General features: G+C 43.3%; 1 pseudogene; it reads left to right on the forward strand.

Moving 5' to 3' along the window:
• Window positions 1-14,068: 14,068 nt before the first annotated feature.
• On the forward strand, window positions 14,069-14,353 carry LOC118579421 (annotated as a pseudogene).
• Window positions 14,354-14,922: the final 569 nt, after the last annotated feature.

The following is a 14,922-nucleotide window of genomic DNA, read 5'->3' on the forward strand; positions in this document are numbered from 1 at the left end:
CACGATGATCTAGCATAGCTGTTTCTGCTGAATCCCTGGCACTATGAAGATAACACTGTCGTCCCCCCCCAAAAAAAGGCCTTCTTCTGCTTATCATAATCTCATCTGGAATTTATAGCAGATGTGACTAACAACTTGTGCTCTTTTTTGTCTAGCAATTCAAATGTGTATGTGTATCTTTTTTTTTTTTTTTTTTTTTTTTTTGACAAGATCCACTTATGTAGCCCAGGCTGCCCTTGTGTTCTTGATCCTCTTGCCTCTAGAGTACTGGAATAACAGACAAACACTACTGGACTGGATTTTAAGTGACACACTTGTAACAAATGGTTTGTTTCAGACTATTATTTTCATGTTTTAATCTATAAAATCACAGTGGTGTGTGTGTGTGTACTGTTGAGGCATGAGGATCTGGGCAAAGCAGCATGTCATGTTACCTCAGAACTGAGGGAGGGGGATGGGTTTGGAGACAGGCAGTTCCCTGGGGTTGCCAGCCTGGAAAACAGTAAACTCCAGGTTAAGTGAGATAGATTACCTGTAAACAGAGGCTTTTCTCTGTTCTGCCCAGTCTCTCAGCCACTTTCCAAATGATCACATAGAGGCTTATATTAATTATAAATGTTTGGCTATTAGCTCAGGCTTGAGACTAACTCTTACACTTTAATTAAACTATAACTCTTACCTATATTTAGCCATGTGTGCCACTTTCTTGTTTTATTTATTATTATTATTATTATTATTATTATTATTATTATTATTATGTATACAGAAACGGGCTCCAGATCTCATTACAGATGGTTGTAAGCCACCATGTGGTTGCTGGGAATTGAACTCAGGACCTCTGGAAGAGCAGTCGATGTTCTTAACCTCTGAGCCATCTCTCCAGCTCCATGTGTGTCATTTTCTATACGCCCTGCTTGCTCAGTGGCTGATTGGCATCTCCTGACTCTATCCATCCTCTTTTTCTGTTTGGCTTTCCTGCCCAGCCTTATTCTGCCTCTCTATAGGCCAACTCAGCTCTTATTATTAACCAATGAGGGCAACATGCATTCATAGGTGAAGGGTCCTCCCACAGCATTGCCTCCTTTCTGTCTAATTAAAAGGGAAGTAAAATTACAAATAACAAAATAGTTATCAGGCAAGAATTACAGTTACAACATCTAGTTTATTCGTACATGAGAAAATCAGATAAAAACATTTACTACTTCTACAGAGGACCTGGGTTAGATTCCCAGTACCTCATGGAGCCTCACAACTGTCTATAACTCCAGTTCAGAGATGCCCTCTTCTGAACTCCTTGGGTACTAGGCATATGTGGTGTGCATACATGCAGGCAAAACACTCATATACATCAAGTAAAAACAAATTTTAATTAAGCAGATGATTGTAATAGGAAACTTAAAAAGGTCTTATTAATGAAACCAAACCTGAGGCAGGGTATTGGGGTGATTGCTGGAAGATCAGAGAAGCAGAACAAGAACAAGCCACAGCTATCTCACCTTGCTAGTTCCTCAGGTGATCCTGTTTCCTCAGGCTGGAAGCTTCTGAGTCCTCCTCCACATGAATCTCAGCTGAACTGTGTTGCTCCAAAGCTTAACTAACTACATGCTTTTTCCTCTTTAGTTCCTGGTCCTCACGTCTTATATACCTTTTTCTTTCTGCCCCCACTCCCTGTTTCTAAAGTGGCCTTGAACTCAGAGATCTGGCTAGCTCTGTCTCCCAAGTGCTGGGATTAAAGGTGTGTACCACCACCGCCCAACTTCTGTTATGGCTTACTCTTCCCATTTTCTAGCCACCATTTCTGGCTCTGTTCTAGTGGCTGTCTGTTCTCTGACCCCAGATATGTTTATTTCGGGGAACACACAATATTTTAGGGAACACAATACCCACCACAGATGATTACCAATGTCTTCGCCAGATTTTCTGAATTATTCAGAGAAACATAACTTTTACTTCTTTCTGTCTCTTTTCCTCCTTCCTTCCTTCCTTCCTTCCTTCCTTCCTTCCTTCCTTCCTTCCTTTCTTTCTTTCTTTCTTTTGGTTTTTCTTTTTTTAAATTTTAGAACATTGCTGACTTCAATTTCATACACACATACAATGTATGGTGATTACATTCCAACTTACTTTTTAAAATGAACATAATATTTATAATTGTAACCATTTTTAAGTTCACAATTCAGTGGCATAAATAACATTTAAGATATTACACTCAGGCCGGGCGGTGGTGGTGCACGCCTTTAATCCCAGCACTCGGGAGGCAGAGGCAGGCGGATCTCTGTGAGTTCGAGGCCAGCCTGGTCTACAAAGTAAGTTCCAGGAAAGGTGCAAAGCTACACAGAGAAACCCTGTCTTGAAAAACAAAAAACAAAAAAAAGATTAATTACACTCAGGATATTTATTAATTCCACTCATGATGGTAATTACATTTGTGGTATTCATTGATTACATTTGCAGCATTAATTCAATAACTATATTTATGATATTCATTTATTACATTCATGATGTTATGTCCTTCCAGGCCAGTTTCAATGGCATGGATTTCCCTTCTTTCCTCCATTCACCTCCTCCAGGCAGCTGCTGTAGTTTAGAGTTTGCCTGACCTGAGGTTTTCCTTGTAAACACTAATAAAATCATCCTTGTCAATAATAATAATAATAATAATAATAATAATAATAATAATAATAATAAATTAAAACAAAGTCTGAATCCTAGATCTCTTGGATGCTGTTTTGAGGGCATGGAATTTGTACTTCTCCCTGTATGGCTGTCTTCACAGAGGCCTGAGGAAACTCTGTTCTCATACTTGGTGTGGACTGGAGTTCTCAGAAGAGCTAGTTTACATTAAACTGTTTATGTCATAGATCTCAGTGACTGTTTGACCTTGGCTGAGGTCAGAATTAGGAAAAGACAGAATGTAGCAGGCAGGAGCCAAAATTGACTTGGGCTGCTGGGCTTCGTGGAACATACCTATAATCTTAGCACTCTGGAAGCTGAGGCAAGATGATTTTAGGGCTAGCCTGGGCTATATAACAAGATCTGCTAAAAAATGTTTTTTTTTTCCCCCTTGGGCTAACCTTAGCTCTACTATCAACCTCTATACATGATACAGCATTTTCATGGCTACTAGATAAAACTCTTAGAAAATGATATATCTGCATCCATCTATCATAAAGGTAGAATGTGATAAAAGAGATTTCCCCAGTGACCCCACCAATGTATTCAATAAATACACCAATTTATGAATTTTCTTTGTTCTATGACAAAAAGAACCCATACATCTTCTTCCATGGTGGGACATGTCATTCAGGGTAATGAATCTGTGTTCTTGGGCCATGTTCACTCATGGTTTGCTCAGAATAAGCAATCTCTTATTTTCCTAAAGCAGAGTTAGTGATTCATGTTGACATCATGTGCCTCCACTTGTCTGTTGGGTTGGCAATACAAGGAAGCACTTAGTTCAGTCTTGACACTGGGGCAAGTGGGTAGGCAGGAGATATTTCTCAAGTGCCAGCTCTAAGGTTGCCAGCAGAAGGAAAGAAATAAACCTGGGAGCAGTTGTTTGCAACTTAAAGGGAAAAAAGAGGGCTCATCTGTGGTTATGGGAACATGAAGCAAATGTGACGGTAAAAGATCAAGTGCCATTAGGGGTTGTTAAGAGACAGTTCTCCAAATGCCCTTACATTTCTGCACATCTTGCAACCAAGGTGCTATAGCAACCCCCCCATCCCCTTTTTCTAGACAGAGTCTCATGTAGGGTAGCCTGCCCTCCAACTACCCATACAAGTAAGGATGACTGTGAGCTTAAGATCTTCCAATTACCTGTGGGGTTTATGCAGTGGTAGGGCTAGAACCCAGGGAGTGTGACTGCTATGTGAACTGTCTACCAGCTGGGATACATCCTTAGCCTCCAACTTACCTTTTCAAAGAGACTTATGCTATGGGTTGCCTTGATGGAGACATCCTGGCACCATACTTGGCAACTGCAGAAGGGCCTTCAACTAAGTAAGAGGTTTAACAAAAGCTAGGATCAGCAGTTAGTAGGAGGTTCCACACACACAGGCTAAGATAAGTTAGATAGGACATCCTAAAATAATTGAGTTGGATAATTTTCCGTGGAATTCTCCATCAAGGAGGTCAAATTCTAGTTAAATTGAAATGACCTCAGCAAGAAGACAATATGGAGGAACCTTTGAATTTTCTTGCCCTATCACCCTACAAGTTCCTAAGTTCCTGAAGATTCTGACTCTTTCCAGAAAAGGCAAGAACCCCCTTCACCTTGTGAATGATCATACCTTACCTGATCCTTCCACAATACGGGTGAACTGATGAAAAATTCATTATTATAAGGACGTTGGATTTGCAAGTCCAGAGACCAATTACAATTTATCTTGGTTTCTCTTTAGTCCCTTTAACAGCCATTCCTTGACCAGTTGTATGCCTGTGATCAAAGACTCTTGGGACTATCAGGCCAAACCTTTTGGGATGTATTCATTTAGCAGACCATGAGCTTCCATCAAACCCAAAACTAAGAATGTGATCCATAGGATCCGAGGCCTTTAGCAATGGGTTCTTCATTGCCTGTTGTTTCCACCAATGTATTTCACAAGTGTGTTGATTTATGACTTTCTTTGTCACTATAAAAACTGAAACTGCTGCCATGCTGGAACATGGAATTTGAGATAACCTAAATCTGTGTTCCTGGGTCACTGTCACTCATATTGGCTCCTCTTAGTGTTATGGGGTACCTGAAGAGAAAAACTCCTGAGAGGGTGTTGGGGTGTACCATGTAGTGTGGGTTGGTTGAAGAAAGGAGGCACTCCAAGGCCTATGTGGCAGCAGGAAGGTCCAGCCTCTTCTGATGCACTGAACCCCAAACAGCCATATTGAACGTTATACAAAGTATTTCCTCATGCCAAGATCCCTAATCTTAATTTACGTGCCTTAATGAAGGGGAGCATCACATGCCCCCATGACTCTAGTCCTTATTATGTAACATGCACAATGCACAATAATACAAGAGCCTAGGGTGTGCCTGTGGTATCTTGTGACCAAAGTCATGGGATGGCTACAAAGCTCCTTCAGCAAAACAATTTTGCAGGTATGGGAAATAATCAATTTTTCTCCATTCTTCAAGGTCAAAGTACTTCTTAAAAAACAGCTGTCTGCTCTAATCTCTACCCCATAGAGTGATTCTGCTAAACTCCTCCATCAGAAGGGAGTCTCCACCCACCCTCCCCAAGACAAGAGGAAGGGAGTCTGTCTTGTTTATTTTTTGAGACAGGGTTTCTCTGTGTAACATCTCTGGCTGTCCTGGAACTCACTCTGTAGACCAAGCTGGCCTGGAACTCACAGAGATCTGTCTGCCTCTGCCTCTGCCTCTGCCTCCCAAGTGCTGGGATTAAAGGTGTGTGCCACCACACCTGGCCAGAGGGAGTCTGTTTAACCTTGAATGGGACTGTTCCAAGCAGATTAGTGGGAAGCAGCTCAGACCTCCAGTTAATTTGAGTTTTTTAGGACAAAAACCACAATTGTGATGTTGTGCCCAGATTGCGACCCCCAGAGAGACCACCCATGATGAGTGTGCCGGAATGCAAAAGCAAGATTTAATTAGAGATCTCTAAAAGCTGGAGGAAGTGCCCGCCTCTCTGCAAGCTCAGTTTTTAAAGGCAAAACCCACAAGGTTACATCAGTTAGGGATGCTAGTATGGGTACAGTTCTGATTGGCTCACTTCTAGGGACTTTCCAGAAACCTTATCTTTATCATACATCTAAGGGGGGGGTGAGGTGGATGCCTGTCACTGTTCCTCATTGGCTGCCCTCAGGTGGGGACATTTCTGTGGTTAAGCAATCACCATGGAGACTAAGGTTGGGATACTCTGTACTTTGCACTTTCTAATTCCTGGAATCTGGGTCAACTGGTTCCAGTAACTCAAGGCCTATACCTAAAATGGAGAAAGCTTAGGTCTTATCTCTAAGATGGAGACATTTTATTCTCATTTTGGTTTCACAATGACGTGTACAGAAAGCAAGTGTTTACAGAAGCAGAGATATAGCAGTTAAATGATCAGGCAGTTCGTTTTTAGCTTAGGGTCACATTGTATGGGAATTTAGGGTTGGTCCAGAGACTATGTGCAAGTGTCTGGATGAGATGCGCCACTCCCTGTGGGCACTCTCTGTGTCCCTCTGCATAGGCTCTTCTTTATAACTCAGCAGATATCCTCAGAACCTCACTGAGCCACCTTAGGAAACCTGAAGAACAAGAGGGTTGGTGGTCAGGATCTAGCTGGCTGTGGGGGTCTCTCTTTTCCTCATGGCCTGTTGGCCACCAGGCTAAAGGACTAAGGAAGCAGAGGCAGTGGGCAGGGATTGGCTGGCTGTGGGTGTTGTATTTATTTGTTTGTTTATTATTTATTTATTTGTTTATTGAGCTGGGGCCTTGCACTTGCTAGGCAAGCGCTCTACCACTGAGCTAAATTCCCAATCCCGGGTGTTGTATTTTAAAAGTGGCTTGAAGGAGTCACACCATACAGCAGGGCCCACTTGGGAGGTTTGCTGAGGGGAGGGGAGGGAAGGGCAGAGAAAGAGGCAGAGACTAATCCCTGGGGACCAGAGCAAAGGAAGAGAAAGAGAAAGTGACAGAAGGTGTACAAGCCCTGCCTTTTATAAGGAATATGCACATGGGGTGCTCTTAATGGCTACAGCTAAGGTATATCCTGTCAGGACCCTAAGGGCAGGTCAGTACAGATGCCTAAATGCTAACAGTGGGCACAGTGGAATAACCTTCCAGGAGTCAGCTTCAGTGAGACAGTTCGACTTTATTCCAGAGTGAGGAGGGGAATATATGGGGCAGGGACAGCAGCTGGGACATCACCTAAGAGGTGCTCATGGTATGCTTTATTTGCCTTTGGCAGCACAGTCCCATCAAACAGTTGGGAGCACAATACTAATTATCATACGGGTGGCAGGGGGAGAGCATTTGCAGGGAACTGGGTTATTATTCCTAGCCACTTCTGGAGTCACATGACTGTGCATGCGCTGTCAGCAGTCAGGCAAAATGCTTAGTCACTCCAGAGCCTTCATTCCCGGGTCAGCATGGTCACGTAATCTATGTGCATGCGTGGCATAGCTAAGTAAGCCCCCCCCTCCCGAAAAAAAACCTCCAGGTGACCTATAAAAGCAGGCTCTACCTGCTGCCTGCTCTCTCCCTCTCCCCAGCGGTAGCTGACACCCCATTTCCTTCCCCCCCCCACCCTCCGCCAATCCACCTCCACCCTTTCCCTTCCCCAATAAAAACCCTTATAGTGAGTTCTGATGTTTTCTCATGCCTGGTGAATAATGCTGACATATAAATAACAAACTGTGTCAAAGGTCACACTTGATAAGTCAGGCATCTGAATGCTTCTAAATAAGGTCAGGCAGTGAGTAGGGAGCCCTGCTGAGGGAAGGGAGTCTTCCATGACGCGATAGACTGCAACCGTAAGCAACAAGATCTTCCAACAGTTGGCCTCTGGGTATGTCTGTGGGGGGTGGTCCTGATGACCTTAATTGATATATGAAGACTGCCTAAAGGCTATATACCATTTCTTAGAATGTATAAAAAAGGAGAAAATGGGGGTTGGGGATTTAGCTCAGTGGTAGAGCGCTTGGCCCTGGGTTCAATGCACAAGGCCCTGGGTTTGATCCTCAGCTCCACATAGAAAAAAAAAAAAAAAAAGGAGAAAATGAGCTCACTCTCACTCCACTAGTCAATAAATGTTTGTTTTAAAAAGAAAAAAAAGTTGGTGCTCTGGTTGGCGCTATTGCCATCGTAACTAGTCCTTCATTTCTGACACAAGCATTGTTTGCCCTTTCCCAGCTTTGACAGATTAACTGGACTGCTCATATGTGGAACCAACAAGGTTCTATGATTTCTCTCCCAGTTTCATTCTGTTGTTATGATAGACCGTCCTGGGCAAGGCAGAGGCAGGCGGATCTCTGTGTGTTCCAGGCCAAGTTCTAGGAGAGCCAAGGCTACACAAAGGAACTCCGTCCCGAAAAACAAAACAAAAAAGTAACAGGGAGAGAGGGTCTAGTTTAGTTCACAAGTCCAGGCCCGTCATAGCATGAAGTCAAGGCAGCAGGAACTTTGAATAGCTGGACTCCTCATGTCCGTGGTGGAGAGGAGACAGAAATGAACCACACAGGCTTACTCATGTTCAACGCATTTCCTCCTCCCTTATGTACAGTCCAGGACGCAACCCCGGGGAATGGTGCAGCCCACCTTTGGGCAGGGGCCTCCCACATCAATGAATATCATCAAGACTGTCCCCAACAGACATGCCCACAGGCCACCCTAATCTAGACAATTCTTCCTTGAGACCCTTCCCATCACAGTGATGGGAATAAGAGATAGAAGCTGCCAGGTCTAGGTTAAAAAGATACTTTAAAGAAAGGGGGTGGAGCCTGAAGGGTGGGGAGGAAAAGAGAGGGGTAGAAGGAGAGGAAACCAACTGCAACCATATTTTATATGAGAAAGAAAAATCTATTTTCAGTAAAAGAGAAAAATGTAATATATTTCTTTAAAAATAGTAATAATAAAGGAAAAATAAATAAATTCTTTTCTTGGCTCAAAGCCAGAAATGTCCTAGGGGCTGCCTGTAGCCCAGTCCTTGCCAGAGGCCAGAGATGCCAGAAGTGTTTAAGCCAGGATATCTTTGGTTCTGCCTTGGCCAGAGGCCAGGAAGTCAAGATGGGAAGTTTCCCTTATCTCATTCACCTGAAAAGAGCACCTCTATCCGGGAAGAGGTCCTGTGACATTTGATAGGAACAGGTCTCACCAGTGCACAGCCTCCGTCTTCCTCCACCCAGTAAAGCCTTATCAACTCAAAACAGTGAGGCTCAATAGTGCCTCTTCCAGGAACGCCTCCTCTCTACAGCCAGTACGCCTTCAAGTTCCCTAGGACAAAACAATTCTTTCTAAAACTCATTTTCTTTTGGCCCCTGAATTTCATTCTTCAGATTCTCAAGACAAGAACTCAAAAGCCACTGGCTTGGGGCAGCTTTGGTGGCTGTTCCTTTTGAGACCCTAGTCCTCCAAGCCAAGCTTACCAAGATTAATAAAAGGCTCTGTCACTCCCAAAGACACCCTGATATTCTCCTATCAGCAATCTTGGTCTCTTTATAATGCAATGACAGAGTAGCTGGGGCTGTGTAAGTGATAACAGGTGTAATTTGTCTTTGTTTTTATTTGAGGCAGGATCTCATAGAGCCTAGGTTGGTCTCAAACTAATAGACCAAGGGCTGGAGGGACGGGTTAGCAATTAAGAGTGTGTACTGCTTGTGGGGCCCAGGGCAGCTTGGCTACACTGCTGCCATGACAGGCTCAGTCGAAACCAGTCAAGAGAGTAGGCCTAAGTTTTGATGCCATGCAACACCTGGTTCCAGGAAAAGCCATAAACTGGCACTACCCTGGAACAGGCCAATCAGTATCCAAGGAGAAAACACCTAACATTCCAACCTAAGGGCAAAGTACCTGACATTCCAAACATTTCCGACCATTATAGATTAAGATCACCAGATGTCCCTTAGCCCAGCACACACCTATCCCCTTCTGCCAAGATACCCCTAGACAAATGTCAGCCAATCAGGGTCCTGAACCCTGGAAATCCCCTCACTCCAACTTCTGCTATGATAAAAACCCTACCCCAACCAGGCTCAGAGCTCTTGGTCTCACCACTGTGCAGGACAGACAGAGAACCCAAGCTTGAGCTTGAATAAAGGCTCTTTTGCATACAAATTTAGTCTCTATGGTGGTCTTTCAGGGTCCCTGCAATCTGGCCATAATACTGCTCTTGTAGAGGATCCCAGCACTCACATGCAATGGCTTACATCCATATAACTCCAATTCCAGGGGAATCCAACACCTCTGACCTCCTCAGGTATCTGGACTCATGCACATATACCCTCCACACACAGATACATATAATTAAAATAAAAGTTTTAAAAAATTCCAGACTATCCTTGAACTTGTGGCAATCCTCTTGCCTTAGTCTTCCAAATTCTAAGATGGTAGGTATTAGCCACTATACACAACCTCAGTTCTTATCAACATCATCTTGAAGCAGTTAGTCACATTGCACCCACAGACAGGATGCAGAGAACAATGGATGTTTGTACCTAGCTAGGATCTAAGCTAGCTATGTAGCCCAGGATATAAGCCTAGAGAATGGTGCTGCTGAATTTCTGGGTGGGTGTTCCCTGTTCAATTAACCTGATTAAGACAGTTCCTCAGAGGCATTCCAGGAGGCTTGGTTCCTAGGCAATTCCACATCCTGTCAGATAGATAATCAGTATGAACTATCATGTGGAACTATAGGCTTTTCCTTCTATACTTGTCCATTTCTGACATCAGAGTAATGCTAGGTTCATAGAATGAGTTTCTATTTTATGGAACAGGTTGAGCTGTTCTTTAAAGGCCCAGTCGTATTTTCCAGCAAATCCACCCAGTATGAGGTTTTCCTTCCTTCCTCCCTTCTTTCCTTCCTTCCTTCTGTTCTTTGTTTCTTTCTGTCTAGTTTCTCAATATCATAGAATGTTATAGACCTGTTTACATTTTTTGGTATCATCTTGCTTTAATTGTGTTAATTCATTTGTGTATAGAAATTTATCTGTTTCTTCTGTGTTTTTCTGCTTACTTCTCTTTTTAAAATATAAGTTGAGGGCTGGAGAGATGGCTCAGGGTTAAGAGAACTTGCTGCTATTACAAAAGACATGGGTTCAGTTCCCAGCATGCACAGGCTCCTAAATGCACACAGTGCACCTCCATGCACACACATACACTTGAGTTCTTGCTTTGTCTTCCTTTTATTGATGGACTGTAAGTGGGAATTAGAAGCAGAGTAAATCCCAAGTTGCTTTTCGTGAGGCTATTTATCACATCAGCAACTATGAAAGAAGGACATCTGAAAATCCTTCAGATCTTTGGACCAGCTCTTTTTTATTTTTTTATTTTATGTATGGAAGTATCTTGGTTGCATGTATATATACATATCACGTGTGTGCTTGGTGCTCCATGGAGTTTGAGAAGAGGGTGTTGTTTACCCTGGAACTGGAGATAGGAGTGGTGTGAATCATCACGTGAGTGCTGGGAACTACCCAGGTCCTCCAAAAGAGCAAAAAGTGCTCTTAACCACTAAGCTCTCTCTCCAATCCCTCAGAACTCTGAGAGGTTAGTTGATATATACTCTTTAGTAGTCTAGTGAGAATAACTTCAGGAGCTGAAAGGGAGAAGGCATCAAAGGCTTTAAGAAGAAAGAAGAGAGCTGGTTGCTAGGATAACCCTCTCAGGATTGAAAGAGAACAATGGGACAGTGCAGACATGGGCCTGGCTGGGCTACAGCCTTCCCTTCTAGAACACACCATCTGTTAGCTTGGCTCTTAGGAAGAACAGTTTAAGCATGCCCATTTAGAAGTACAATTTGAGACCAAAAGAGGCAGAGAGAATGGGCTGAACATTGATTGGCTGGCTGGTAAAGAGCAACCTGAGGAGATGCATGGACACTTCCAAGGTTCCTGCCGAACTATTGGAGGATTAGTTTGAGTGAATTAAAATATTTCTATTATAATTCTGTTTACTCATTTATGTATTTATTTAGTATGTGTCTGTGTTAGCCTGTGTGTGCCGTGGTGTATGAATGGAGGTCAGGGGGCAACTCTCAAGAGTTGGTTCTCTCTTTCTTCCATGAGGATCCCAGGGATGAACTAAGGTCTGAGACTTGTTGGTCAGGAACTTTCACCGGCTGAGTGATCTTGCCAGTCCTTAGGAAGCGTCTGTAGCTGCCAGCTATGCACAGAGTTCATTTAAGGCAGCTGTTATCAACTTGTGGGTTGTGTCCCATTTGGAGGTTGAATATAAAATATTCTGCATGTAAGATATTTACATAACAATTCATCACAGTAGCAAAATGACAGTTGTGAAGTAGCAACAAAAATCATTTTATGCTTGGGGGTCACCACAACATGAGGAGCTGCACTAGGAGGGTTGAGAACCACTAATTTAAGATAAGATAAGAAAATGTCCAGGTCAATTTTTCTGTTGGGTATAGAAAGGCATTAGATTAGTAAAACAATTGATTTTATATTTTCTTGATTTTATTTCCCTATTTATTTGTTTGTTGGTTGGTTGGTTGGTTTTTCTGAGACAGGGTTTCTCTGTGTAACAGCTCTGGTTGCCCTGGAACTCACTCTATAGACCACGCTGGCCATGAACTCACAGAGACTGCCTCTGACTCCAAGAACTGGGATTAAAGGTGTGTGCAATCACTGCCCACATACTTCTCTTTATCTATCTATCTATCTATCTATCTATCTATCTATCATTTACTATTTATTCATTCATTCATTCATTCATTTATTCATTCATTCATTTATTTATTTATTTATTTTTGAGGCAAGATCTTCGGTTGCCCAGGCCAGCCTCTAATTCTCTGTGTACCCTAGGCAAGCCTCGAATTCCTGATTGTTTTGTTTTTGTCTGGGTTGTTTGGGAGAACAGGCCTTTTCTACCATACCATGCTTAGTTTCTCACTTAAATATTTATACAGTAGGTATTAGTAGTGACTATTTTAGGTTTTAAGTAAGTTATAAGTAGTCAAGTGCTTTTCTTTCTTTCTTTCTTTCTTTCTTTCTTTCTTTTTTTTTTGTTTTTTGTTTTTGGTTTTTCAAGACAGGGTTTCTCTGTGTAGATTTGCGCCTTTCCTGGATCTTGCTTCATAGACCAGAACTCACAAAGATCTGCCTGCCTCTGCCTCCCAAGTGCTGGGATTAAAGGTGTGCGCCACCACCGCCTGGCTGTGCTTTTCTTAAACAGGATTTCACTTGGTAGTCCCAGCTGGCCTGGAACACTGTGTAGACCAGTGATAGGATTTTAAAGACATTCATCACCCTGCCCTACTCAAGTAGTGAAATTTCGTTGAGCAATTACCACTTTCCTGGCATTTTGCTAAGTGCTTTCTACGGTCTTGATTCACAAGGGAAAAGATACACAGATTAATAGTGTTAAAATGTATATGAGTTAAAATGTGTGTGAATTATGGGGGGCCCAAAACAGCTTGACCACACAGCTTCTGTGACAGGCTTAGAGGCCCAGACACAGCTTCTGTGACAGGCTTACTGGCAGGCATCACCAGGATCCAGGAAGAGCCATGAGCTGACTCTACTCAGGGAGGGCCTACATCTAAGGGGAAGTACCTGACATCCCAAACATTCCAATCATTAGATAAGATTAGATAAGATCGCCAGATGTCCCTGAACCTAACACACACCTATATCCCTTTTATAGATATCACTAGACAAACGTCAGCCAATCAGGGGCCTGAACCCTAAAAATCCCCTTACTCTAACCTCTGCTATGATTAAAAAAACCCAGACAAAGAGACCAAGCTCTTTGCTTTTACATATGGGATTCAATCTCTGAGGTGGTCGTTTGGGGGTCTCTGAGATTTGGGCAGAATATGAATATCTGCATGTGTGTCTTGGTGTCTGGGGAAGACAGAGAGGGTGTTGGGCTTTGGCGCTGGGTTCCCATGCCACTGTGAGCTACCTAATATGGAATAGAATCAAGTGCTTGGAAACAATTGGGCCATCTCTCCAGCTCCATTCTCGAGTTTTAAAGAATTGTAATTTCAAGAAATGAAGTGATTTCTTTAAAAGTTGTTTTTGTGGGAAACCAAGAACTAAAGGTTAGTCTTAGTTTTAGAAAACACTTGTCAATATTATGTCTTATAGTAACCCTCACAGCTGGGTCTGGTAGAACAGGCATTCAGTCGTAGCTACTGCAGAGGTTGAAGCAGGAAGATTGCAAATTCAAGAACTGCTTGGGCTACAGGTCAAGGTCAGCCTGTACAACGAAGTGAGACACTCTCAAAATAGCAAGTTTGATCCCTTGAACTCACATGGTAGCCAGATAGAACAAACTTTCACAAGTTGCCTTGAGCTCCACATAATGTGCTACATGCACGCACCAATAAAAATTTATACACAAAATGAAATTTAGGAAAAGAAAGAAAAACCCTCGTTGGTAATACGGTCAGCCATGGATAAGGTTCGGAAAACACTGGTGGTGGTTGCCGCGCTAGGCACCGGTGCTGGCATGGGCTCCACTCTCTTTGCTCTTGTGGTCCGTCCCAAGGTGAACTACAGAAGCAGGCAATGCTGCCGGAGGTGCCGGACCGGGACCCGCAGTGTAGGAACGAAGCTGTCAGGACCAAGGAACTAGTTAGTGATGGCTACCCTGAAGAAAGCGGTGGCCACGGAGGAGAACGTGGCCTGGAGGAAGAACTAGACCCCAGCAGTTAGCGGTGGCAGCAGGTCAGCATGACACAGGAGATTGTCTGGGGGCGCCAGGACCTTCGAGACGTGGAGGCACGATTCAGGATAACACATGACTCTACCAGGCACAGGGAGCTGCCATTTGTGGGGGCCTTTAATGTGCAAATCACATGACAGGGCTGAGACCGGGGTCAAATGTGTAGAACCAGAGGATCTAATAAATAATCCAGTTCATCCGTTAAAAAAGAAAGGAAGAAGGAAGGAAGGAAGGAAGGAAGGAAGGAAGGAAGGAAGGAAGGAAGAGAGGGAGGGAGGGAGGGAGGGAAGAAAGAAAGAAAAAGAAAGAAAGAAAGAAAGAAAGAAAGGAAAACCTCAGAAGCTTGACCCAATCAATACATATCTCTAATACCAACATTCAGAAGGCAGAGGCAGGATGTCATGATGAGGATGAGTTCCAGGTCAGTCAGGACTTTGTGAAGAGACCCTGTCTCAAAAGTAAAAACACAAAGTGGTGGTGGTGCATGACTTAGGTCCCAGCACTCAGGAGGCAGAAGCAGAGGCAGGTGGATCTCTGTGAGTTTGAGGCCAGCCTGGTCTACAGAGTGAGTTCCAGGATTG

Source organism: Onychomys torridus, chromosome 3 (assembly GCF_903995425.1).
Source record: "Onychomys torridus chromosome 3, mOncTor1.1, whole genome shotgun sequence".
Taxonomy (NCBI): domain Eukaryota; kingdom Metazoa; phylum Chordata; class Mammalia; order Rodentia; family Cricetidae; genus Onychomys; species Onychomys torridus.